Consider the following 6,000-nt stretch of genomic DNA (forward strand, 5'->3'; position numbering starts at 1 on the left):
ATTAATTATGTAAAAATCATAATTTTTTTTAAGATTCTGTCTCTCACAGTTGAAGTGTACCTACAATGAAATTTATAGACCTCATGTATAGACCCTTTCAAAATCGGCAGTGTATCAAACACTTATTTTCCACACTGTATGTCTAGGGTGGTTTTTGTGTATTTTTGGTTTCACAAAAAACTCTTTGCTTTTTATGTTGAAAAAGTGTATGTGCTTTATTTTGTGTTGTACACATTTTTACAGAATTATTATTGAATTATTTGCTAAATTCTACTGTGGGAATTGAACACTCAATAGGCTAATCGCTTGTGTATGCACTATAATATGTATATGCAGCCTATTACAGCTGTTAGTTTTACACACAGTCTATTAGACCCTGCCTTATAGGCCACCATAGCTGACAGACTCGGAAGCCATTCTGAGGAGGCCAGTATCGTGAAAGAGGGAACCCCCTGTTCAGAACCATCAATATGCTGCTGTCACGGGTGTGTCAGGTGTGACAGACAGTCATTCTGGATCTAATTGTAGAAGGTCATTGTGCTTGGCTCTGCAGGCACCTTCTTGATCTTTTCATCTCTGAAGTGTAGTGATATCCTTCTCCCTCTAGGACCTAGCAGTGACCTCCACCTTCTGCTGCTAATTGACACACCCTTGCTGGATGTTTAAATACCTTCAATCTCTCCAGAGAGTCGCCGGTGATAACTCTATGTTCCTCTGTCCAGGCTTGAAGTACTAGTAGTAGTGTCTTCTTGGAGTGATCTCTCTGGCGTCTTCTCAAGCAAAGGGTTTCCCTTGTCTGTTTACCTGTTTGTCTTTAGTTGCAGTGGGGGCTGACTAGTGCTCACCCCATCCTCTCCCTCTTTAGGGCCTATCGCAAGGGGCAGTCAGGGATTAGGGTTCCTGCTCGGCGATAGGTGCGGAACTTATTTAGGGACATTAGGGGAGCCAGGGTGTTGTTAGATCTCCTTAGGGGTCTTCACTCCCCCTTTCCCTAGTGTTTGGGCTCCCCCCCCCCCCCGCTCTTCCCGTTGTTGTGCACTTAGTCTTTCCCTCATCTTGCGTCACAGCTTCAGAATACTTTCCAGATTAGGATATGTATATCCTATATTGGGAACGGGTTAGAAGTGCCTTCTTTTGCGAAAAAGAGTGGAATAAGGCTTATTTATTAGGTCCTGGAAAACATAATCAGTAACTAATTATATCACCATTAGCAGAACTAATTTCGTACACTTTCCCTGGTTTGATTTTAGTTTTAAGCATTTTTGTTCTAAATTCTGGATAATTTTGGATAATGAAATGAATACCATTTTGGATGTTTGTAATATTTACTGTATTTTAAAACTAATGTTTACTTTTATGTGGTATCAGGAAGGCTTCTCACTAATTTCTGCAAAGTCATGGCTAAAGATCGGAAAGAAGTTAGATTGGCTGCTCTTTGGTTCAAAAATAAAGGTGAGCATTCGATTTAATAATTTAGAGTTTTTTGCGAACATTGCTTCAGCACATATGTCAGAATTTTTACACTAAATAATATGAAGGAATAGTGAGCATTAGGCCATGGCCCCACTATCAGTATTTGGTCAGTATTCGATCAGTATTTTTTCTCAAGAGTGGGAGCCAAAACCAGGAGTGGGTGATAAATGCAGAATTGGTGACTTGTTTCTATTATACCTTTTCTCTGATTGTTCCTCACCTGGTTTTGGCTCCCACTCCTTAGAAACAATACTGACCGAATACTGACCAAATACTGAAAATGGGGCCATGGCCTTTATCTGAAGGAGGTTGTTTTAGCAGCATGTGCATGGATTATCACAATCCTCATTTAGCCGCATAGAACTGTCACATAAATATCTGCTGCAAATCTGCCATGTGTGAACATACCTTTTATGTTTGATTAAAATAATTCAGTTTTTATATTTGGTTTATACACATTGGTGCATATTTAGCAATACTTTCTAATTTGCAGGTATGGTGAACAAAATTGGGCTAGATATTTTTAAAATATGCTTGATTTCTCATAGTGATTAATTCTGTTTGATAAATCTAGTGTATACTAAGTTGATGTAGTCTGTTTATACAGCCTATTAGTTGGCTTACTGTTTGCCATAAATTTGTGCCAAAATATTGGCCCATGTTTTGACACATAGGCTCCGATACGTTTGTATGCCAGTCTTGATAAAGTGTGTGCTGGATTAAGCTGCACCAAATTCATTAAGAGGCAGACCCATCTGTAAGCTGCCATGTAATGTACACTGCTCAAAAAAATAAAGGGAACACTCAAATAACACATCCTAGATCTGAATGAATGAAATATTCTCATTGAATACTTTGTTCTGTACAAAGTTGAATGTGCTGACAACAAAGTCACACAAAAATCATCAATGGAAATCCAATTTATTAACCAATGGAGGCCTGGATTTGGAGTCACCCCCAAAATTAAAGTGGAAAAACACACTACAGGCTGATCCAACTTTGATGTAATGTCCTTAAAACAAGTCAAAATGAGGCTCTGTATTGTGTGTGGCCTCCACGTGCCTGTATGACCTTGCTACATCGCCTGGGCATGCTCCTGATGTTGTGGATGGTCTCCTGTGGGATCTCCTCCCAGACCTGGACTAAAGCATCCGCCAACTCCTGGACAGTCTGTGGTGCAACGTGACATTGGTGGATGGAGCGAGACATGATGTCCCACATGTGCTCAATCAGATTCAGGTCTGGGGAACGGGCGGGCCAGTCCATAGCTTCAATGCCTTCACCGTACAGGAACTGCTGACACACTCCAGCCACATGAGGTCTGGCATTGTCCTGCATTAGGAGGAACCCAGGGCCAACCGCACCAGCGTATGGTCTCACAAGGGGTCCGAGGATCTCATCTCGGTACCTAATGGCAGTCAGGCTACCTCTGGCGAGCACAAGGAGGGCTATGCGGCCCTCCAAAGAAATGCCACCCCACACCATTACTGACCCACTGCCAAACCGGTCATGCTGAAGGATGTTGCAGGCAGCAGATCGCTCTCCACGGCGTCTCCAGACTCTGTCACGTCTGTCACATGTGCTCAGTGTGAACCTGCTTTCATCTGTGAAGAGCACAGGGCGCCAGTGGCGACTTTGCCAATCCTGGTATTCTGTGGCAAATGCCAAGCGTCCTGCACGTTGTTGGGCTGTGAGCACAACCCCCATCTGTGGACGTTGGGCCCTCATACCACCCTCATGGCGTCGGTTTCTTACCATTTGTGCAGACACATGCACATTTGTGGCCTGCTGGAGGTCATTTTGCAGGGCTCTGGCAGTGCTCCTCCTGTTCCTCCTTACACAAAGGCGGAGGTAGCAGTCCTGCTGCTGTGTTGTTGCCCACCTACGGCCCCCTCCACGTCTCCTGGGGTACTGGCCTGTCTCCTGGTAGCTCCTTCAGCCTCTGGATACTATGCTGACAGACACAGCAAACCTTCTTGCCACAGCTCGCATTGATATGCCATCCTGGATGAGCTGCACTGCCTGAGCAGCTTCTGTGGGTTGTAGAGTCCGTCTCATGCTACCACGAGTGTGAAAGCACAACCAACATTCAAAAGTGACCGAAACATCAGTCAGAAAGCATTGGTACTGAAATATGGTCTGTGGTCCCCACCTGCAGAACCACTCCTTTATTGAGGGTGTCTTGATAATTGGCAATAATTTCCATCTATTCTCTATTCCATTTGCACAACAGCCTGTGAAATTGATTGTCAATCAGTGTTGCTTCCTAAGTGGATAGTTTGATTTCACAGAAGTTTGATTTACTTGGAGTTATATTCTGTTGTTTAAGTGTTCCCTTTATTTTTTTGAGCAGTGTACTTTGTAATGAATCTCGGCGCTCCAATTCTTTGGTTTTTGAAGCTACTTTATTTTGCAATGCCTACACAACAAAAATTATGTAACGTTTTGGTCGGTCTTCAGAACTTCGTCAACCAAACAACACAGGTGGGCATCATAAACAAGTATACCAAGGAGTGCAAAAAAAAACTGGTGGCAATGTAATCAATATGTGGAAAGCAGAGAAGATAAGCAAATAAAAAGGCCTCTGGATCAGGGGTGGATTAAGAGTAGCAAGGGCCCCGGGCAGTTTAGAGGGTGCGGGCCCCTCTACCCCACACACACACCTGATATGTCACATGATCCCCTGTGATAGATCATGTGATAGTTCACGTGAAATTAATTTGGCACAATATTAATTATAATATTTTTTTTAGGCTGTGTGCTCACTATGCGTTTTTTAAGCGTTTCCGCAGCTGCAATTCCGCTGCAGAAACGCTTAAAAAACGCTTGGTAGAAGGTCTGCGGATTATCATTGTGGAAAAATCCGCAGCATTATCAATTATTTTGCGGAAGTGCTGCGGTTTCGCCGCCATTGACTTCCATTGGAACGCATGGAATCCACATCACTGCATCTGTACATGCGGATTCCATGCGTTTCAATGTGCGGATGGTACCAGGGTTTGGAGAAGAGGAGACTCTCCTCTGGACCCGGGTACCATAGAACCTTTAAAAAAAAAATAAAATAAAAAATAAATATTATACTTACCTTCTGATGGCCCCTGGTGTCTTTATCCGATGCGTCCTGGCTTGCCGGCAGCTCGCGATGGTCTGAAAAGGACCTGTCGTGGCGTCATTTAGTCATGTGACGGGTCACACGACCGCTGACGTCGGCAGGCCATCAGAAGGTAATTATATATTTATTTTTTATTTTTTACCATTCTTTTACGGTCACAGTATATAAATCCATGCTGGATGCATGGATTTATATAGTGTGACCAAGTTGTCAAGCACTTTCCAAGTGATGCTAAAATCGCTTGGAAAGCGCTTGTCAACCCGAATGCAGAAATGCATGTGAAGAACTCTTCACTTCCGCTTGTCCCTGGCAGGAAAAACGCATGTAAAATCTGCATGCGTTTTTTCTGCCAGGGAGATGCAGAAACGCTCAAAAAATATCCGGAGCATTTCTGCATTGTGGGCACATAGCCTTACATTAATTGTATGACTCAATATTGAGCACACGTAGCCATTATACACAGCAGGAGGCCGCACGTAGCCATCTATACACAGAGGTAGGCCTCACGGCGCCATCTATACACAGCGGGGGGGCCGCACGTAGCCATCTACACACAGCTGGAGGCCACACGTAGCCATCTATACACAGCGGGAGGCCACACGTAGCCATCTATACACAGCGGGAGGCCGCAGGTAGCCATCTATACACAGCGGGAGGCCGCACATAGCCATCTATACACAGCGGGAGGCCGCACGTAGCCATCTATACACAGCGGGAGGCCGCACGTAGCCATCTATACACAGCGGGAGGCCGCACGTAGCCATCTATATACAGCGGGAGGCCGCACGTGGCCATCTATATACAGCGGGAGGCCGCATGTAGCCATCTATACATAGCGGGAGGCCACACATAGCCATCTATACACAGCGGGAGGCCGCACATAGCCATCTATACACAGCGGGAGGCCGCACGGCGCCATCAATACACAGCGGGAGGCCGCACGGCGCCATCTATACACAGAGGGTGAGGCCGCACGGCGGCATCTATACACAGCAGGAGCCCGCACGTAGCTATCTATAAACAGCTGGAGGCCGCACGTAGCCATCTATACACAGCGGGAGGCCGCACATAGCCATCTATACACAGCAGGAGGCCGCACGTAGCCATCTATACACAGCGGGAGGCTGCACGTAGCCATCTATACACAGCGGGAGGCTGCACGTAGCCATCTATACACAGCACGAGGCCGCACATAGCCATCTATACTCAGTGGGAGGCCGCACGGCGCCATCTATACATAGTGGGAGGCCGCATGCAGTCACGCACACACAAACATATACAGACATATACATACACGCATAAACACATTTGAAACACAAAAATACATATAAACAGACATCACCCAATGATATCTGCCTGCACACACACACACTCACTCAATCACACACACACCATTCCCCGGCTCCAGTCCTCCT

At 45.4% G+C, this 6,000-nt stretch overlaps 1 long non-coding RNA gene across 1 annotated transcript in view; it reads left to right on the forward strand.

The window, feature by feature from the left end:
• The window catches only part of LOC141165141 (uncharacterized), a 174,647-nt gene extending 173,242 nt beyond the window's left edge, over positions 1-1,405 (forward strand). The window contains exon 3 of the long non-coding RNA XR_012251064.1: positions 1,369-1,405. This is a non-coding gene — a long non-coding RNA (uncharacterized lncRNA). The remainder of the gene's footprint in view (positions 1-1,368) is intronic.
• The last annotated feature ends 4,595 nt before the right edge of the window (positions 1,406-6,000 follow it).

This window comes from Phyllobates terribilis, unplaced genomic scaffold, assembly GCF_046119375.1.
Source record: "Phyllobates terribilis strain yellow unplaced genomic scaffold, ASM4611937v1 Scaffold_11__3_contigs__length_659146591, whole genome shotgun sequence".
NCBI lineage: Eukaryota > Metazoa > Chordata > Amphibia > Anura > Dendrobatidae > Phyllobates > Phyllobates terribilis.